At 38.6% G+C, this 23263-nt stretch overlaps 1 long non-coding RNA gene and 1 pseudogene across 1 annotated transcript; both read right to left on the reverse strand.

Annotated features, from left to right (window-relative positions):
* LOC134328698 (NACHT, LRR and PYD domains-containing protein 12-like) overlaps window positions 1–23263 on the reverse strand; it is a 228595-nt pseudogene that overhangs the window by 82746 nt on the left and 122586 nt on the right.
* LOC134329138 (uncharacterized) lies at window positions 10978–11821 on the reverse strand. Its single transcript, XR_010014793.1, has 3 exons — window positions 11768–11821; window positions 11408–11508; window positions 10978–11126 (listed from the first exon to the last, which is right to left on the reverse strand). It is a non-coding gene; the product is annotated as an uncharacterized LOC134329138 (long non-coding RNA).

A 23263-nucleotide genomic window follows, 5' to 3' on the forward strand; every position in this document is an offset into this window, starting at 1 on the left:
CACATTAAGGCTATTTAATCTTATCATTCACACAGACACAGAATCAGACAGTAATCAAAATTATATTTTTGTTGTAACTTTAAAACACACTTTTTTGTAGATTTATGTCATGCTTGAGACTTTGAACTCAGAAAGTGGAAGAATTGGAAGAGCAGTATGAATGTGGCATTAAATAGTTTTGGTTAAAGTAAGATCACAGTGTGGAGAGAAACCTAAAGAAGTTTACGAGATAATTGGGGTGAGTAGCTATATAAAACTGTAAAATGTAAATGTTATAAGTCTGTATTTGGAGAAATGTTTAGGATAACTTTTTATTACCTGATATTTTTTCTATAAGGGAACTGTCTGAAAATGCGTTACATTTAACATCGTTATTTAGGCCGTACTTTTGATGTGCAGATAAAACATTACAGCACAGTTTCAAATCTGCCTGCCATGAGTTTTGCAACAAATATATCAATATGCTTGTTGCAAAACCCATTTGCAACTGTGGCTGTGGGGACGAAGGGGGGATTAGCTGTAAATCCTGACCAATCAAAAGAGCTTGTTTTTAGCTATTTCTGTTTGGCTGCCTAATGCCAAATAATCACCTAAAGGAAAGTCTCAGTGTAGTTGGGTCACAGAACACCATAACTTTTGTCATCCTTATTAGTGTTGCTATCAGCCCCGGTTCTAGACTGTTTTGCTTGAGGAGCAGTAAAACAACTAGTGAGCATATCGTTAGTCATATTTTTAAAGCCAGAACTTTATTCAGGGCTTGATACTGGTGATACTGACTAATGATACTGGTTTAAATTGAAAAATGTTGCATTTGTCTTCAAACTTAAAACCTAATGATAATCATGAGTTACATTTTCTCAGAAATGTTAATATTTTATCAATAAAATGTGCATATAAATGTGCCCAAGGCCATGTTTTTACAGTATAAAACCTTGTTTTTATACAGGGGAAAAGATAAAATTATGGAGATACATAAAGTAAAGGAAATTAATATTTAATGGAAAAATCTTTTAAATGACTGAAGGAATTGTCTGTTAATATTACAGAAACTGTACCAGTATTTTTTTTGCCAGTACACTTAAGTTTTTTTTTGTTTTTTTTTACTTTTTTACAGGATAACAAGAGATGTAAAAATTACAAGTGCAAAGTAATTAAAACAGTAATTCTATTTTCAATGAACTACAACAATGAACTATACACATATACAGGGCGACAGGGTTGGTAGCACTAATGGCTTGCAACGAAAAGATCCTGTATTTAATTTCCAAGTTGGGGCATGGGGTTCTGTGTGGGGTTTGCATGTTCTCCCCATGCTTGCATTTGGTTTCATCCCAAATAGCATGTAAGTCAGGTCAATTAGAGATTCTAAATTGCCTATGATGTGGGTTAAGGCAGTGCTAGATAATAATGGTGGTCACACAAAATATTGACACTTTGGGCACAATTTGGACATGTTCACTGTGGGGTGTACTCAATTGTGTTGCCAGCTATTTAGACAGTAATGGCTGTGTGTTGAGTTATTTTCAGAAGACAGTAAATCTACACTGCTATACAAGCTGTACACTGACTACTCTAAGTTATATCCAAGTTTCATTTCTATAGTGTTGTCCCATGAAAAGATATAATGAAATATTTGCAGAAATGTGAGGGGTGTACTCACTTTTGTGAGATACTGTATTTGGTATTTAGCAGATACTTTTATCCAAAGTGACTTACAGTACTGTGACAGTATACTGTCTAGGCAATTGAGGATTAAAGGTCTTGTTCAAGGGCCCAACAGTGACAACCTGGCAGTGGTGGGGCTTGAACCAGCGATCTTTCGATTACTAGTCCAGTTCATTAACCACTAGGCTATTTAACCAGACATTTTAACCAACTAACTGATTAAAGCAATAAACAACAATAGATTAAAATGATGATAAACAAAGTGATGATTCTTATTTATGATGTTAAATAGCTCAATCATGAAACGGTCAAATTAGCCTAAGAAATAGTGCAAACGGCTAATTATGTGCCCAGTGCTGAAGCTGATCTAAAACACCGGTCTCTTTAACGTTTGTATCAACAAGCTTTTTATGTAAACGCTGCCTATCCAAAAATAGCTCTGGACCACCACTTTTTTTCCAACGCAAAAAAACCATGAATCCGTTTTACTGATCCGAGCTGCACATCGAAAAACCATGAATCAGAATGAAAATCATACAGAACAAGAAACAAAATTAATACGGTCTGGCTCAAGTTTACAAGCTCTTGCTTTGCCACCACAGAAATCAAGGGAAAGCGCAAACGCGGTCTCTCATTATCAGATATTAGCTGTCTTTTTTACATTTGTATCAACAAGCTTTTTATGTAAACGCTGCCTATCCAAAAATAGCTCTGGACAACCACATTTGTCCACACGGAATAACACCACGAATCCGTCCTATCGTTCGGAGCTGCACGCAAAAGAACAAGGAATCAGAATGAAAATCATTCAGAAGAAGAAACTAAATGAATATGGTCGGCTTAAATCTACAAGCTCTTTCTTTGCTACCACAGAAATCACGGGAAAGCGAACGCGGTCCCTCATTATCAGAAATTAATCAATTGGCTGCCATGAACAATATGTCAACCTTTGTTCTCACTGTTGACCGCTGGTCAAGTCTCTCACCACACCATGCATAACGCTGATGTGCAAAGTGATTTCCAAAATGGCAATTCTACAGGAGAAAGTAGAAAAGGTCTTAAATTTGAATGGAAATTCATGTAAAAAATCATTCCAAGTACTTTTGGAGCATTTCTAGTAGTCTGTTTATTCTTTTATGCTTTGTTCAAATTATGCAAAAAATAAAAACGTAAATAGAGACACATTATTTTCTTTGGAAAGTGTTTTCAAAGACACAAATCAACCGTCCCTTCAATACCAATCACCTGTACTGATTACAGCACTTACCTTAAGGCAGGATGACTTTATAGGAGTTGAAGATCTGCGTTAGGTGGTTGATCCCGCTTCTAGGTCTGTGGGCTTGTTTGAGACGAGTAAGAAACTCACACTAAGTCAGGAGTTGTCTTTTATCGCATCTGAGAGGCAATCTCTCATTCGCTTTATTTTCTCAAGTAATATAATAAACAGTTACAAATAAAACACTGATTACAATAATTCTTGAAAAAGAAAGTTAAATTGTCCTCTGAGAATTCTACTCTATTACACACACTATTGCTAAGAAATAGGTGAAGTGTCTTTTGTAGTGATGATGCAAGGTTGAATGAAGAACGACTCCGCTTGACGCTGCCTTGGTTTTACAAGCAAATTATTTATTACAAACCAAGTCAGCATCGATCCAAACACTCGAGTTGTTCGGGAGAGAAAGGCCAGTATCTTCTGTGATTTTCTCTTTGCCAACCTTCAGCTTAAATACCCCCGCGATTTACATACAGCACATCTGTTTCCAATATGATTTCATCTCACCAGGCACTAAGAGAGAGAGCCGGGGGGCCCCCTTGTCCATAGAAACAATGGCTCCCAACTTCCAACTGCTCCAGGAGAACCTTATAGCTCCCATACATTGAAGAGAGCTTCCCCGGGACAGAGCCTCACAGAGATGCATTCCAGATGTGGGAATGTTCCTATGAGGCCTCTTATGAAATGCCTTTACAGAGCCGTGTGCTCTAACAATTTAACCAGAGATGAATATCACACATAATATTAACATGAAATCTTCTAATCTAAAATATCTTATATACTTCCAGATACCTCATATTCAAACAATATCTATGTCCCTATAAGCAATTTATCTCAAGCAATGAACCTACAATGGTCAATAATTCTATGCTCTAAGCAATCAAAGAAATTAAAGACAAAATATACTCCTGAACATTCCTTTTTAGGCGGGGTTAGCTTTGGGTAAGTACATTGTGGTTTTAAAGCTAAAACATGCAAATATATTTAAACTTTTTACACTTATTAATTATGCACCGTGACTGTGGTTTTAAAGCTAAAACATGCAAATATATTTAAACTTTTTACACTTATTAATTATGCACCGTGACTGTGGTTTTAAAGCTAAAACATGCAAATATATTTGAACTTTTTACACTTATTAATTATGCACCGTGACATTGTGGTTTTAAACTTTTTACAAACCACTTCCTTTACCAGTCATTCATTTTCATTGTTGCTAACCCATGAGACAGATCATGTTCATAACACCCATATGGGCTAGCTCTGTGAGGGGGATTCATTTGTTGCATGAAGCATCGCCTTGCCTCAATACTTTGGGTTATTTGCTGTAGGCGTCTCATTTGCATCTGCAGCGTATTCGCTAGACTAGGGCGGAAGCCTTGTCTTGTGGTTTGTTGTATTCTCTGCCAGGTGTCAATGAGCTGCCTTTTTAGATTCATGATTTCAAAATTCAGCTGAGTTGCCACATCCTCTCCTCTACATTTGACCCCTCTTTGCCTTGTCTGCAATCTTTGCTTTCGTTCACGCTTCTTCTTGTCTACAGCAGTCTATAATTAATGTTTAATTGGCATATAAGCATATACATATATTTGGGTATGTTACATTTTCCCCAACAGCACCCATCATGCCTAGTGCCTACCGTACAAGCCTGTGGGGGCAGTGCTATGATCTGGGGTTGCTGCAGTTGGTCAGGTCTAGGTTCAGCAACGTTATGTGCCCAAAGAATGAGGTCAGCTGACCACCTGAATATACTGAACCACCAGGTTATTCCATCAATGGATTTTTTCTTCCCTGACGGCACGGGCATGTTCCAAGATGACAATGCCAGGATTCATCAGGGTCACAATGTGAAAGAGTGGTTCAGGGAGCATGAGACATCATTTTCACACATGGATTGGCCACCACAGAGTCCAGACCTGAACCCCATTGAGAATCTTTGGGATGTGCTGGAGAAGACTTTGCGCAGTGGTTTAAATCTCCCATCATCAATACAAGATCTTGGGGAAAAATTTATGCAACTCTGGACAGAAATAAATGTTGTGACATTGCAGAAGCTTGTGGAAACGATGGCACAGTGAATGCGTGCCGTAATCAAAGCTAAAGGCGGTCCAACCAAATATTAGAGTGTGTGACCTTTTTTTTTGGCCAGGCAGTGTACAATAATGACTTAATAATGATAAGCTGTGTCAAGCTGCGTCAATAACTATACAAAACCGAATGTACACCAGCACATTATAACATTCAGTTATTAAAACATTTTTTAAACATTTTTTCTCATTAGTACATTTTTAAAATATTGGTGAGGGTTGAAAAACTTCACTAAAGCATGAGTTTATACTGACCTCAGATCAGTAGAACGTCCTCCATCTTTAATTGTAGGTGGCTGTCCCACTGACCAGTCGCTCTTAATGGAGACACAGCTGGGTTTAGGTGAATCTGGTGTCATACCCTTCATCACACTGGGGTACAGGCAAAACCAAACATAATGGAACCAATAAATGGGTGAATGTTTAAATCTATAATGTGATTCTTTCATCCTAATTCAAGCTGGAAACTTTATGAAAGATTTAATAAATATATTACATTTAGAGGATTTAATATATTTAGAAATAAAAACCAAATCTTTGAGATTTTGGTTTTAGCTTGTTCAAGAGAAGCTGTTTTGGTATTAGCATTTTCACTACACACCACACACAGTAACCAAAACCAACAACTTCATCACATGCAAGATTAAATTTTTAATACAGACGTCATGTTGGCTAATTCAGGGGTAATTACATTTTACAAACACTTCCAAGGACATGACAAAGGACTCAGACCAACCAGCAGATAATTTAGTTAATTTAAGTTAAATCTTCTATTTAAAAATTCATGTCTGAGTTCTAAATGTCTGCAAACAATGCTTTTTTTGTTTTACACCAGTATGCTAATAACACAACCATGGCTGATATGATTTTACATTCTTAAATAAATAATCAATATAATTATTACAATTTTAATATAAATATTAACAATAATATCAGGCTCTTGTTTGGACTTGGTCTTGAATTTGACTCTTGTAGACTCAGTCTCAGCTATTCAGTAGCAAAGAGGTCCTGGCAGTCCTACACAGTTTGAATTGTCCTCCAATCCCCAGAATTACTTCCTCAGTGGTTTGAAGTAGACGGTTTAACCATTTTTTCTAAACTTCATTTAGTTCTGATTAGTTTTCAGATTCAGAAAGTGTTCAGAGCTGAGTGCTTAGGTGGCACAGCGGTCTAAGTCTCTAACACACCATGAGATTATACTGACCTCAGATTAGTAGAACATCCTCCATCTTTAACCTGAGGTGCACGATCCATTGACCAGTCGCACTTCATGGAGACACAGCTGGGTTGAGGTGAATCTGGTCTCGTACCCTCCATCACACTGGAGTAACACTGAAGTAAAGGTAAAACCAAACATAAATAACTATATAAAAAAAGCACATGGGTACATAAACGTTTAAGTTTAGAGAAACACCACCAAGGACATGATACAGTAATCACACAGCTTAGTTTACTAGCAGCTACCCAGCTAGCAAAATTGTATCGGCCCACAAGCGGCCCGAATCGCGCATGCCGGAAAAAAACCAGTCGGCCCGATGCCGGCGCGCCGAGTCGGCGTTGTCTCGGTTGTGAATCACGGCCGCAGCACGGCCCGATATTTATGGCCCGAGTCTGGGAATAACTCGGCCCGGACTCGGCCGAGTGTTACGGCTGAGATACGGCTCAAATGAATCGGCCCTCGACCGGCAAGCCATAATGAGGCCTAGTTTGAGCCAGATGTATGCCGTAAGTACCTGACTCGGCCCAGTTTCGGCTTATTACCAGTATCCCCCCATCCTATCCCACCCTGTCTGCCAATCCTTCCCTCAGAAAACAGAATCAGGTTACATGGAAAATGACTGCTTTTATTAAATAACGATTTACATACATTACAATACAATGTCTCTATAAAAAAATGGCAACTGCAGTATACACAAACCTAAATCATGATATATATATATTTATATGTATATATATATATATATATATATATATATATATATATATACATATATATATATATATATATATATATACATATATATATATATATATACATATAAATATATATATACAGTGCCTTGCAAAAGTATTCAGCCCCCTTGAACTTTTCAACCTTTTGCCACATTTCAGGCTTTAAACATAAAGATATGAAATTGTAATTTTTTGTGAAGAATCAATAACAAGTGCGACACAATTGTGAAGTGGAACGAAATTTATTGGATATTTTAAACTTTTTTTAGAAATAAAAACCTGAAAAGTGGGGCGTGCAATATTATTCAGCCCCTTTACTTTCAGTGCAGCAAACTCACTCCAGAAGTTCAGTGAGGATCTCTGAATGATCCAATGTTGACCTAAATGACTGATGGTGATAAATAGAATCCACCTGTGTGTAATCAAGTCTCCGTATAAATGCACCTGCTCTGTGATAGTCTCAGAGTTCTGTTTAAAGCGCAGAGAGCATCATGAAGACCAAGAAACACACCAGGCAGGTCCGAGATACTGTTGTGGAGAAGTTTAAAGCCGAATTTGGATACAAAAAGATTTCCCAAGCTTTAAACATCTCAAGGAGCACTGTGCAAGCGATCATATTGAAATGAAGGGAGTATCAGACCACTGCAAATCTACCAAGACCCGGCCGTCCCTCTAAACTTTCAGCTCAAACAAGGAGAAGACTGATCAGAGATGCAGCCAAGAGGCCCATGATCACTCTGAATGAACTGCAGAGATCTACAGCTGAGGTGGGAGAATCTGTCCATAGGACAACAATCAGTCGTATACACTGCACAAATCTGGCCTTTATGGAAGAGTGGCAAGAAGAAAGCCATTTCTCAAAGATATCTATAAAAAGTCACCTGGGAGACACACCAAACATGTGGAAGAAGGTGCTCTGGTCAGATGAAACCAAAATCGAACTTTTTGGCCACAACGCAAAACGTTATGTTTGGCATAAAAGCAACACAGCTCATCACCCTGAACACACCATCCCCACTGTCAAACATGGTGGTGGCAGCATCATGGTTTGGGCCTGCTTTTCTTCAGCAGGGACAGGGAAGATGGTTAAAATTGATGGGAAGATGGATGGAGCCAAATACAGGACCATTCTGGAACAAAACCTGTTGCAGTCTGCAAAAGACCTGAGACTGGGACGGAGATTTATCTTCCAACAAGACAATGATCCAAAACATAAAGCAAAATCTACAATGGAATGGTTCACAAATAAACGTATCCAGGTGTTAGAATGGCCAAGTCAAAGTCCAGACCTGAATCCCATTGAGAATCTGTGGAAAGAGCTGAAAACTGCTGTTCACAAACGCTCTCCATCCAACCTCACTAAGCTCGAGCTGTTTTGCAAGGAAGAATGGGCAAAAATTTCTGTCTCTCGATGTGCAAAACAAGCGACTTGCAGCTGTAATCGCAGCAAAAGGTGGCGCTACAAAGTATTAACGCAAGGGGGCTGAATAATATTGCACGCCCCACTTTTCAGTTTTTTATTTCTAAAAAAAGTTTAAAATATCCAATAAATTTCGTTCCACTTCACAATTGTGTCCCACTTGTTGTTGATTCTTCACAAAAAATTACAATTTCATATCGTTATGTTTAAAGCCTGAAATGTGGCAAAAGGTTGAAAAGTTCAAGGGGGCTGAATACTTTTGCAAGGCACTGTATATATACAGTGTATCACAAAAGTGAGTACACCCCTCACATTTCTGCAGATATTTAAGTATATCTTTTTATGGGACAACACTGACAAAATGACACTTTGACACAATGAAAAGTAGTCTGTGTGCAGCTTATATAACAGTGTAAATTTATTCTTCCCTCAAAATAACTCAATATACAGCCATTAATGTCTAAACCACCGGCAACAAAAGTGAGTACACCCCTAAGAGACTACACCCCTAAATGTCCAAATTGAGCACTGCTTGTCATTTTCCCTCCAAAATGTCATGTGATTTGTTAGTGTTACTAGGTCTCAGGTGTGCATAGGGAGCAGGTGTGTTCAATTTAGTAGTACAGCTCTCACACTCTCTCATACTGGTCACTGAAAGTTCCAACATGGCACCTCATGGCAAAGAACTCTCTGAGGATCTTAAAAGACGAATTGTTGCGCTACATGAAGATGGCCAAGGCTACAAGAAGATTGCCAACACCCTGAAACTGAGCTGCAGCACAGTGGCCAAGATCATCCAGCGTTTTAAAAGAGCAGGGTCCACTCAGAACAGACCTCGCGTTGGTCGTCCAAAGAAGCTGAGTGCACGTGCTCAGCGTCACATCCAACTGCTGTCTTTGAAAGATAGGCGCAGGAGTGCTGTCAGCATTGCTGCAGAGATTGAAAAGGTGGGGGGTCAGCCTGTCAGTGCTCAGACCATACGCCGCACACTACATCAAATTGGTCTGCATGGCTGTCACCCCAGAAGGAAGCCTCTTCTGAAGTCTCTACACAAGAAAGCCCGCAAACAGTTTGCTGAAGACATGTCAACAAAGGACATGGATTACTGGAACCATGTCCTATGGTCTGATGAGACCAAGATTAATTTGTTTGGTTCAGATGGTCTCAAGCATGTGTGGCGGCAATCAGGTGAGGAGTACAAAGATAAGTGTGTCATGCCTACAGTCAAGCATGGTGGTGGGAATGCCATGGTCTGGGGCTGCATGAGTGCAGCAGGTGTTGGGGAGTTACATTTCATTGAGGGACACATGAACTCCAATATGTACTGTGAAATACTGAAGCAGAGCATGATCCCCTCCCTCCGGAAACTGGGTCGCAGGGCAGTGTTCCAGCATGATAATGACCACAAACACACCTCTAAGACGACCACTGCTTTATTGAAGAGGCTGAGGGTAAAGGTGATGGACTGGCCAAGCATGTCTCCAGACCTAAACCCAATAGAACATCTTTGGGGCATCCTCAAGCGGAAGGTGGAGGAGCGCAAAGTCTCGAATATCCGCCAGCTCCGTGATGTCGTCATGGAGGACTGGAAAAGCATTCCAGTGGCAACCTGTGAAGCTCTGGTAAACTCCATGCCCAGGAGAGTTAAGGCAGTTCTGGGAAATAATGGTGGCCACACAAAATATTGACACTTCAGGAACTTTCACTAAGGGGTGTACTCACTTTTGTTGCCGGTGGTTTAGACATTAATGGCTGTATATTGAGTTATTTTGAGGGAAGAATAAATTTACACTTTTATATAAGCTGCACACAGACTACTTTTCATTGTGTCAAAGTGTCATTTTGTCAGTGTTGTCCCATGAAAAGATATACTTAAATATCTGCAGAAATGTGAGGGGTGTACTCACTTTTGTGATACACTGTATATATATATATATATATATATATATATATATATACACACACACACACACATATATATATATACATATACAAATAGATAGAGATAGATCTAGATATATAGACAGATATATAGACATACATATCTAGATAGATAGCGAGATAGATAGATAGAGTTAGAGATAGATATAGAAATAGATATATAGACAAATATATAGATAGACAGATAGATATAGAGACAGAGTTAGAAATAGTTAGATATCTATAGATAGAGAGATAAGATAGACAGATATATAGATAGATGGATATATATAGACAGATATATACAGATACAGATAGATGGAGAGATAGATAGATAGAGACAGACAGATAGATATCACATTATACATATATTATGTTTACTAAGTAGAAAACAGATTTTATTCCACATTAATTATAATTTATGAGGGCAGAGCCATATGTGTGTATAATAAAAACCTGTACTAGTATAAACTTAGAGCATGCTATGCTATAACAAACATATATAAACCTGGGTAAAGTTTACAAAATAAGGTTTCTAATTTTAAATTTGAGATTACATTTCACAAATCCACGGGTATTTTACAAAATCAGGAGTACGGATTACAAATTAACGGGTACAGTTTATAAACCGAGAATGGATTACTAAACCATGGGGACTAAACCATTTCCTTTTTAGTGACCGCTACCATGTGCTGTAAATTAGAATCAAATGGAATGACTTTTCCTGTTTGTAGAGCTGCATTTCCTCTTCCACATCAGGCCGTATCTTCCATATCTTACCAGTTCTTCTAGTCTTTCACTGGAGCTGTAAAATGCAGGAGCAGTGAATCAGTTTTCTAATGGACATAAATCTCATCTAATCTATAATTCAATTGTGGTTGTACAGTGAGAGTACAGACACAAGTCTACACTGACTTTTGACTGGTGGCAAGCTTCCCCTTTTTAATGTTTTTTTTAATGTTTTTTTTTTGTTGTTGTTTAAGAAAACAGGTCACTATACATCGACATCGACTGCATGCCTCTACAAATCAGCTACCCATTCAACTGTTTGAAATATAGTAGAGAGGTATGTAATGCAGAAATTACCTCCTCTTGTCTCCTTGCCCTCTCCTTTCTCCCTCCATCTCTATCTGGAGCCAGATGTAGCCATCTTTTTACCACTGACTCAATGGCTACATCTGTGGCTTCTGCACACACAACATTTTTTCTCACTGTCTCTAAAATAGAGAAACATGACATGTTAGGCAAATATCTATCACTTAAAAACAGTACTTGAAATTAGGAGAGTCCTCATGGTCAGATTATGACAGTAAAGGGCCCCTGGGTAAGAAAGTGCTATAGATCCCACCTGTCCCTTAGGAAAACTGAGATCTACAATATGTTATGTAGTTTGTCCCTCCTGAACATGACACTGTCTTTTATGTGATTATTAATCAGTGTACTTACGATTGACTATTTCTCGTAAACATGAGTCGCTGAATGAGACCTTTCCATTGGCCCCTTTCCAGTTCATTGATCTAGCGAGGTCATTTGAAATCATCTTCTGAAGAGTACGCCATGTCGTATCTCTTACATTTGTACCCCCGATGATGCCAAACTAGTTTATCTGAAGCAAAACAGCAATAAGTTGACATTGTGTAAGCTAATTTACAAATCTTTAAAAAAAGATAAAAGTAGTGATCAGATGTGAAATCTAAAAAAAGAAGCACTAGAACACAATCATAATACGAACAAAAAAGGCTTCCCACCCCTGATATTAGGGCAGTCATGGGCTTAAGGAACCGGCATTGTGATCTGAAGGTCCCCGGTTCGATTCCCGGTAAAGCCCAGTCATGATACGGCTGAAGTGCCCTTGGGCAAGGCACCTTACTCCGAATTGTTCCCTGGGTGCTGTGGAGGCTGCTCATCACTCTAGGCATTTGTGTTCACTTCACTAGTGTATGTGTGTGTGTGCATATTATATTATAGCATATTATAATATATATATTATATATTATATTATAATATATATATATATATATATATATATATATATATATATATATAGGACGGCACGGTGGTACGGTATATATATATATATATTGTAATATGTAGATATATATATAAACACACACACACACATACATATACACACACACACACACACAATGTGTGTGTTTCATTACATGGATGGGTCGAATGCGAATGGACCAATTCTGCTGTGTACAAGCATAGTGGCAAATAAATCACTTTCATACTGTATTTACTTACTGCTTTCTCTTTGATGGCTGGGCTTTCACGAAGCTCCTGCTCTAGTGTGGTAAGACCACTCCTGTCCTTAATGGGAAACTTTGCTGCTATCGCCACCACTTCTGTCTGGTCTGTACCCATAGCACCCATAGAGTTTTGTTTTTGTAGTAACAGCAGGATTTGGGCCTGTTGCTGCTTGATTATTTCAAGCTGAGTGAGAATTTCGATCTGCACAGCTATGAAATATTAAGACTGTTAGCACATGTCCCTATGTCCCAAAAAGGAATGGATTCAAGAATGTAATCAGTGCTGACCCCACATTTAGGCCTGATGGAGACTGGTGTGTCAGCAAACATTACTCTCTAACAAACTAGTGTATTATATTTTAAGCAAAAAAAAAAAAAAAGCTTGCTCACTCCTGAATGTTACACATTCTTTAGAATCTATTTTCAATTAGAACTACTTACGTGTGGTTGTCTCGATCTGCAGTTGTCTCCTTGCTGGGGTATTTAACCTAAGTGATGTCGGTAGCTGAGGTGTTTGTGCTGTGATGCCTATAGAAAGATAAACAATTAACCTGTTAACACTGCAATATAGTCAGTATATTATAATTTAATTTAAAATGATTAACAAGAATGATGTACCTAGAGTTCTTTCAGGCACATTGGGTGGTATTGTCCCAGCATCAGTGGCTTGACTAGTAGCTGGAGTATAACAATAACAATAACAATAATAATAATAATAATAGCATTTTACCAACTTTTCTTGCATTCGTTTGAATTTAAAGCTGCTTACATGCATCTGCCTCGCTCTGCATTTGTCGGGTTGCTGGGGTATTTACCATCAATGTTGTTCGGAGCTGAGGTGGTGGAAACAGGGGTGGTGGTGTGATGCCTAAAGAAAGATGAACAATGATCCTGTTTACGCTGCAGTGTAGTCGATAGATCAGAATTTCTACATCATATTCAAGCAAGGCATAACACGTGAAATATGCATTTATTTAGAAAACAGAAAATGTTTAACAAGAATGTACCTAGAGTTCTTTCTGGCACATTGGGTGGTGATGTCGCATTAGTTGCTTGTCTAGTAGCTGGAGGTTAACAACATCAGTACAAAAATCTTCAGTTTATCAACATATGCATACTTTGAATTTAAATCTACAAGAGGCAAGTTGTTTTATATGCATCAGCAATAACTTTCCTGGAGTTGGGCTTACTACAGTTCATGAAATACTGTCTGCAGTTGTGTTCTCTGCTGAGTGTCATTATCAGAGGCCAATATGGACAAGCTCTTGATGCACAGAACACGTTAGCAAGTTTTATGTATAATTATAAGGATTTAGGTTAAAAAAAAAAAAAAAGCACCAAATTGACCCATTAACTCTGGAGACGTTCCAAGGTTAATATTAACGTATCAATAAACGATTAGTTTGTGCTCGTTAGGTTTTACCATACTAAAATAAAATTTTCTTACCATTGGCAGTATCTGGCAGATAACTTACATCAGATATTGTTTCTTCAAAATCACCATTGTCTCCAACATCGTCTTCACTGTCAGACTGAATATATTTCTTATTGAATCCCCTATTGAATACAAAGAATGTACTTTTCAAATTAAGGTAGACTTGACATAGTATTTCCCAAAAGAGATACAGGTGACAGCAAGGTTGGGTAATTGTCCATAATGTCCCATTAGTCTTAATCATCAGTTGGTGGCATGTAGTTATTTGGCTAATAGAACATTTACCTTCCTTTCCTTCTTTTGTATGAGGGCATTGTGTCATCTTCACTCTCTGTTTGCAGATCACTTTGCTATTCAGCCAGTGCTAATTTAGGCCTTATAGCATCGTATGAATCTGATGGCAAAATAAAGGCAGAAGCATTTATGTAGCATTATATAATAGCTCTCTCAAGTCTGACTGGCTCAGGTTTTCTTAGAATGCTCAGTAAATATATTTATGAAAACAGTTTTAAGTGCAGGGTTCCAAATGTGCATATACAGTAAACTTAAACTGAATAAGACAAGGACTATAATAACCCCAGTTAACATGTGCATTGGCACTGAGCGTGTCTCAGCCAACCAGTATGTGGTCAGAACTAAATATGGTATAGCATGGAATTACATATTCATAAAATTCAACTTCAAGCATTTTGTTATTGCAAACATTTTAGAAAACAGGTGATTAATTAAATCATTATATGGTAAGCTGTGGCATGACATACTTCACAAGAAAGCTATTCATGAGTATTTTGAAATTACACACTTTTCGTGCATCTCATTATGACAGCGTATTTTGCCCAGTCTGGATTCGGAATTTCTTGCTTTTTCACTGCCTTGCTCATCTCGTTTCCATTTTTGTATGGGGGCCAGCTACAGATTCCATTCGATACCCAAACAGCTGGGACTACTGCAACCTTTTTGTCTGCAAATTCCACAATGTGAAACATCCTGTAGTGGAAAAACAGAAAAGTGTTTACAATCATTTACTATATTATGTGGGGACTACTTTGGACCTGGTCACAATACTGATGAAATAAAGCACAAACAATGGCTGTATACTAAAAATAAATAAATAAATAAACATTTTCTTCTCTAATGTGAACATTCTCTCTAAACCTAACAAACAGAAACCTAACAAACAAAGCTCCAAACCTAACAAACAGAAGTATCGCTAGTATTCATGGAAAAAAAAATGTTAAGGGAGATACTTACGTTTTAATGTGACCGTCACAGTGTTGTAATTCTGTACTTCTGTTATGTCTTTAAAAGAGACTGACAAAACAAACTGAGAAAAGAAATACATCTAGTAAATCTTTATTTACTGTACCAAAGAGTAAGGGAAGTACAGAGTAACAATTGTGCAATTAGCAAAATAAAATTAACAATGCAGTATATCCAAAGGTTTGTTTCAGCCCTGTCCCTTTTTGTTACTTTTAAACTGTAAAAGATTTTTGTATGAATAAAAACAAACATTTTTGAGTGAACAAGGATTTGAACTTTGATTATGTGGAGGAAACATAGAATATCAGCAATTATTCACATAAGCAATAATCTCACATTTGAGTCAAGTCCACAGGGCAAGTGATTTACAACAAAATCCTTTTACAGCAGCAAGACAAATTATAACAATTACTTGTTAATGAAATGTATGTTGTCTGACTATTGACATCCCTCAACCCTCTTCTACTCTTACACATGAATCAGAGGAATTCCAACAAAATCATCCTTAAATGGAAGTAATACATACTTACAAACTGAATCAACAGCAGATGTGTACAGCAAGGTTGAGTCAAGATTAGAAAGCAGAAATATCCCCAAATGAGTAGAAGTCAACGGATAATCAAAGTAATTTGCTTTTGTTTTAAATTCATTGTAAACCAACACCACTGTTCCCTCAACATCAAGAATGTTTCTAACCAGAGCTATTGTATCACCAATGTGAACACAATTATCACCTTTAGAAGTTTTAATGCAAAAACTCTCCAGAGATAATTCGCTGTACTGATGGGTAGCATTACTCATACTGAGAGGTACAGGATCGTGATTGTGTTCGTTTCTCAAACAATGTGAAAATGGTTGACTGATGTTTTCTTTTATTATGCTTTCCATTTCTGATAAGCGACGAATAATCTGAGCTACAGGGAAATGTGGCTGCCTGACAAGTCTTTTCAGCTGCCCCAAATAATTTTCAAACGGAAACCCTGATATTGTATCTAAATGTCCATGTTCTTTGACATCATCTGCAAGGTGCACAAGACCATGAACATTGTATGATATGTACTGCATTCCATAGGTCTCACCAAAATGTGAAACAAACGTCAGAAGCAAAGATTTTGCAAAGTCGTTTAAGTCCATACACAAAAATGGGTGGGCCAAGATAAACATGGCAGTGGAAAACAACATGAAGTTTTGAAAAAGGGCTGATGAAAGTACATTTCGCAGCACAACTGGTCCTGAATACAGCATGAATTGGCGCCACTCTGATGCTTTCCACCTACAGGTCTCATCTAGCCCTCTTGGTTTCCGTGCAAATTCAGAGGGTATATTGTACTTTAATTGGTGATGGTGGACGCTGGCGCATTTGGCTGCCGCTACCGTTACCGTATTTTACCGTATTTTATTGTATTTTTATCGTTTTTCGTTTTCATCTTTTTACACACCTTGTGGATCTATTTCTTTTATGTTACTTTTGATACTTTTATTTGTGCTTTTGATACTTTTTGTTCTTTCTACTGTACATCGCGTCTGCGGCCGGTGGTGAACGGTGGATGAGTTTTCCTGGGATCGGCACGATGTTGAACTATTCCGTTGACCAGCTGAGGAAGTTCAACAACTGCACTACTCCATCGTGTATTTCAGTCATCAAACAGCTTGGACTCCTTCGCCGGCCTCGTTATATTCACAGGGGCTCCCGGAGAAAGCTTGTTTATCTTCGAAACGGTAACGCTATTCCATCCTTCTGGTCAGCCGTGCGCACTGTCGCTCCGCAAACACGTCATCAGAGCGCTGCTGCCTTGCACACCAGTAGCGGTGTAGTCTCCATGACAACGCTGTCCACGGAGTGGGATGGGAAACGCGGAGTGGACTTAGCAAATCTCCGTTCTCTTCCTCGTTCCTCACAGCCAACTACACAACAATACCACTTGAAAATGGCATTGCTTAATGTTCGTTCACTCAACACAAAAAGTACTGTACTTAGTGAATTTATATCTGACAGTGAACTAGACTTTTTCTGTCTCACTGAAACTTGGCATAAACCCTTGGATTATTTTACGTTAAATCAGACCACGCCAATGGGATACTCGTATATTGATGAACCTCGTATGGAAGGGCGAGGTGGTGGTGTTGCTGCAGTCTATAGGGATGATATTAAAATAACCACTTTGTCTTTTCCTGCTGCTCTTTCTTTTGAACACCTGGCTTTCAAGTTGTCAGGGCCTACTCCTCTGGTCACTGCTGTAGTTTATCGTCCGCCAAAGCCAAACGCTTCCTTTCTCTCTGATTTTTCAGATTTTTTAACCCAGCTTAGTGCCCTCTCATCCTCTGTACTGCTTATGGGTGATTTTAACATCCATATTGATGACAACAACTGTAAATTTGCCAGGGAATTTTTGGAATTGTTACAGTGTTTTAATTTCACACAACATATACATTTTCCAACTCATAAAAAAGGTCATACTCTTGACCTTGTCTGCTCTACTGGTGTCCTAGTTCATCAGCCGTCCAGCCATGACCTTACTGTCTCTGATCATTTGACAATCATCATGGACATTGAGGTCACTAGGCCCATCACTAGAGCTAAACGTAAAATATCCTTCAGGAATCTTCAATATATCTCTCCCTCTGCTTTCTCAGATTCTCTTGTTAAAAAGATGTCTGTCTGTCCTGTACTGTCTAGTAATTCATCTGACCTTGTCGATTACTATAATGACATACTCGCCTCATGTCTTGATGAGCTGGCTCCTTTGAGAACCAAATTTGTTTCATTTAGTCATTCCGCACCATGGTACACAATTGAGCTTCACCAAATGAAATCCCGTAAACGCCAGCTTGAAAGACTTTATAAGAAAACCGGTCTAACAGTACATTATCAGATTTATTCTGATTATCTTCAACATTACAAAGACGCTCTTACGGCAGCCCGATCCACTTACTATTCCGAACTCATACATGCTGGATCAACAAATCCTAAGACTCTCTTTTCCACAATAAATAAACTTCTCAAACCAGTTGACAATACTACCAATTCCTTTACAGTTGACAAGTGTAACTCTTACCTCTCATTTTTTCAAACAAAAGTTGAGAATATCCACAATTTTCTGACAGTTTCCCCTGTCATCTCTGTTTCTCCGCCTATCTCATCTCAATTTATTACCCAGCCTCTGTCTCAGTTCTCACCTGTGTCTCATTTGGACCTATCTGAGATCTTAACAGGGATGCGAAGCTCCACTTGTGTTTTGGATCCTGCTCCATCAAAACTTGTTAAGGGTTGTTTTCCAGTTATCTCATCACTTATCACAGAGATAATCAATTCCTCTCTTAGTTCTGGCTCAGTCCCTCAATCACTCAAATTGGCTGCTGTTACTCCCATACTTAAAAAACCTGGACTTGACTCTAACATTATGAGTAACTTTCGGCCCATTTCCAATCTTCCATTTCTGTCGAAAATACTGGAACGTGTTGTTGCCTCACAGCTCAAAGATCACCTAAATTCCAATAATCTATTTGAATCATTTCAGTCTGGTTTCCGCCCCCAGCACAGCACTGAGTCAGCCCTCCTCAAAGTCACAAATGACCTTCTTCTTTCCTCAGACTCTGGACAAATTAATATTCTCGTCCTCCTTGATCTTACTGCAGCTTTTGACACCATTAATCACTCCATTCTTCTGTCCCGCCTTGAATCCTCTGTCAACATCACTGGTACTGCCCTTTTGTGGTTAAGGTCATATCTCGTAAACAGACAACAGTTTGTTAATATCAACAATTGTAGTTCTGCCATTGCTCCACTGTCCCAAGGCGTTCCCCAAGGCTCAGTGTTAGGTCCCCTTTTGTTTATTCTTTATATGCTCCCCCTTGGTGACATCATACGTCGGCATGGTTTACATTTCCACTGCTATGCTGATGATATTCAGCTTTACATCTCCTCCAAATCCATTAATACTGAACTTCACTCCACTATGACAAATTGCATCACTGAAATGAAATTGTGGATGAAAGCTAATTTCCTCAAATTAAACTGTGAAAAATCAGATATGATCATCGTAGGTCCTACAACCCTGGCAAAAACCACAAAAAATTTTCAAATTACCATTGATAATGACACTTTGTCTCCGTCTTCTAACATCCGAAATCTTGGTGTAATTTTTGATAGCAACCTCTCTTTTGACCGCCATGTAAATCACATCACCAAAACTGCTTTCTTTCATCTAAAAAACATAGCACGTCTACGTCCATCACTCTCCTTTTCTGCCGCCGAAACCTTGATTCATGCTTTTATTACATCCAGAATTGATTATTGCAATAGCATCCTTTATGGTACATCTAACAAAATCCTAAAAAAACTTCAGTATATCCAGAATTCAGCTGCTCGCCTCCTTACTCATACTCGCTCCCGTGATCATATTACACCTGTTCTACAAAAACTTCATTGGCTTCCCGTTGCTCAACGCATTCAATTCAAAATTCTTCTATTCACTCACAAAGCTCTCCATAATCAGGCCCCATCCTACCTCACCGACCTGCTCCATCAGCACATTCCCTCCCGTAGCCTTCGCTCTTCTGAGGCTAACCTACTGTCCATACCCTCTAGGACCAAGCACCGGACCTGGGGTGACAGGGCCTTTTCCATAGCTGCTCCATCTTTATGGAATGCTCTCCCCAAACACCTACGAGATTGTCCTGACCTGTCCAAATTCAAGTCACTTCTCAAAACTCATCTATTCAATATGGCATTTAACTTGTAACAACACGAAATAAATGCTTTTATTTTTGCTATTCTTTTTAATAGTTTTTATACTTAGATCACGACAGAAATGTGAAGTCCTAGATCCTAAAACTTGTAAAGTTTTCAGTTTCCTGATTGCATGTAAATCTGTCCTGTTTCTGTCTAATTTTAAGAAATTGTTCTATATTTGTTGTTCTCTCTCATAATTTAGCTAATTTTTAATGAACTGTCTTATGCTGCTCTCTTTGTTTTTATCTTAATTATTCTTGATGTTGATGTACTATTTTGATTTTGTACTATGATTTGTATGGTGTATGTACGTATTTGTTTTGATTATTTGTCTTATGTAAAGCGTCTTTGAGTATCTTGAAAAGCGCTATATAAATAAAATGTATTATTATTATTATTTATTAATTGTTTAAGATTTTCTGACACTTTGTTTAGGTCCCTTGATTGTAGTCTAGTTTTAAGGGGTCCACTTGACCACAGCACCACTAATTTTCGCATCACTCCTAAACATGATAGATGCATATAATCATGTGGGAATTTTGATACCATGCCTATGTATGTATTTGTCAGAGGGGATGTTGTTGTATGATGCTCTTCATCAGTATATAACCTGAAACTTTCATCAGTCCTTCTCTGAGCATCTAATTCAGGAAAGCAACATTGTGATTGATTCGTCTGCCACGAGTCACACATTTATCGCATCCATAATATCCAGAGTGGCCCTTTATGCCTTTAATAAATGCCCTAGCAGGTGCATCGCATATTACTGAGGAGACAGTTATGAAGAAGGTCTTACCCTTGAAAATAAATCCAGAATGTAAAGTTTTTAACTCTTCCACAAGACTTTTTAGATATTCTTCTAAACATTTCGGCTTGCTAACACCACTAAAAATACCAATCACAAATGGTTTTGCAGATGTGTATACTTTTAGTAACCCTAGAATAGGCCAAAATTGAGTATTGGAACTTTTGAACAAAGGAAGCCCATCAAAATTTAACTGTATTTTGAATACATGACCATTTTTTACATTTTCCCAGATCAGAGCTAGCGTGTTGTTCAGCGAGTTTAGAATTCCAAAGTAAAAGAACATCCCTCCTTTAATTTGTGAGACCTGATAATTTGTCTTTGTTTTAAGCAAGGTCCTTGCATCTTTTGGGAGGTCAGGGTGCCAGGGTCTCAGAAGGACAAGAAGAGTTGAAAGCGCTACAAGCTTAATACCAAATTCTACTGCCCAGTTTGCCAAAGATTGCGCTAGGTCAGGTTGCCATTCATGACTCTTAGGTTCACTCATGTCATGATGCTCCCATGCATCCCAAAAGGGCTCAACAACGTCTTCCCCATTTTCGAAATCATCACACTGTCCCTCATTGCACTGCTCAATTTCCATGCTATCACTCCCTCCAACCATGCCCTGCTCAGTTTCAATGCCATCACCCCCACCAACCATGCCCTGCTCAGTTTCAATTCCATCACTCTCTCCAATCATGCCCTGCTCAGTTTTATCACTGTAACTCACTCTCTCCATACACTCATCACTCAACACATGGCCATCTAAAAATTTCTCATTGCATCCACAGAAAACATTCTGCTCTTGATACAGTTCCAATAGCCGTTTCTTGACACTCGCAACAGCTTTTCTCCGTTGATTCGAGGACACCTGATACGCACTGTACTTTTCATGGTCCACTAAAAGATGTGCACTAAGGTAAAGAACACTGTTTCAGCAATAACGATTCAGACCATTAACATTTCATTACGGTATATATATATATAAATAACTGTCAACATACCTGAGTGATATTGGCAAATATATTACTAACAGACGTTCCGCTACCACACTGGAATAGGTGCCTGTCAGATGGGCAGAAGGAGACAATCAATAACGTTATTACAAACAAGGTCAGCAATTCCTGTAATTAATGCTGTTCATTTCTTCCAGAAAAGGGTCACCCGATAAAGGTGTGGTTGGTAAACACCATAAAAATATTGGCATTATTAACTGGGATTAAATAAATTAGGGACTTGCTTGCCCACTAGGAGTTATATGATTCAGACCAGCCCACTTTAAACTCTGACTGCTCACTTCACTAGTGTGTGTATATGTGTTTCACTGAATGGATGGGTTAAATGCTAGGACATAGTGGCAAATAGATCACTTTCACGTTTGTTTTAAAAAAAGGCTTAACAATATCATGTGATGCACGACGTCACATCACCGTAAAATTGCCTCTATTCATATTTTTTCCCTAAAAAACTACTCATAACGTTACTTGGGAGAGTATATAACCATAACATTATTAATTTACAATTTTAAAACCGTCACCTCTGCACTGTCTGCCTTTTTCGCTTTGAACACCTTCACTGCTCCAGTTCAGTTATGTGATAGGAAAGTGCAAGTGTGTAAAGGCTGCTGATCTGTTTCATTATGTTTTCTGTTTATTATATATTCGGACACACTACATCATCTCATCGTGTACCGTTCAGTATGGAAGTATGCGCTTTCAGACGCAGCCCCTTTATCATTTAGACTTTCCTGCACACCAATCCGGCGTTTAAGGAGACCGAAAACGATCATTAGTGAAAACGGATACCACATTTCAAAATGCCGGTTCCGTGTTTCCGTGCAAAACGCATCTTTTCTGAAACTAGCTTCATCTCTCTCTGTAACACGCATGCGCTATACTGCGCAAAAAAAAAAAACATGCGCAAGTGCGCATGCCCAGAGGTGTATTTCTGTCACAGCGCAACCAACGGGCAGGTGTAGCTGTGTAGCTGTGTAGCTGTCTACCCCACCCCCACCCCCGCCCCAAGAAAGTCTTCGGATCGCGAAAGCAGTACGCGAGATCATCTAGTGTGCCCGAATACATAGTACGCAGAAAGCAGTACGCCCGGATGGCGTACTAGATCGGCAGCCATTTTTAAGTATGCAATCATAGCACACTATCCGATCTAATAGTATCCCATAATGCAACTGGAGCAGCGAAGGTGTTCAAAGCGGAATGTAAAAAGGGTGGACAGTGCGGAGATAACCGTTTACAAGTGAAATTAAAAGTTTGTAATTAATAATGTTATGGTTATATGAGTGGCTTTTTAGAAAAAAAATAATGAATTGTGGCAATTTTGATTTGGTGGCTTGACGTTGTGTTTCACATGACACTTATTAGACGGCTGGTGTGTGTGAAGTTCGATGCATACTGCATACTCGCGTACTTAAAGAGCGTACTACTTTAACGGTCAAGCAGTGTGTACTGTATTAAAT

This window comes from Trichomycterus rosablanca, chromosome 15, assembly GCF_030014385.1.
Source record: "Trichomycterus rosablanca isolate fTriRos1 chromosome 15, fTriRos1.hap1, whole genome shotgun sequence".
In the NCBI taxonomy this organism is placed as follows: Eukaryota; Metazoa; Chordata; class Actinopteri; order Siluriformes; family Trichomycteridae; genus Trichomycterus; species Trichomycterus rosablanca.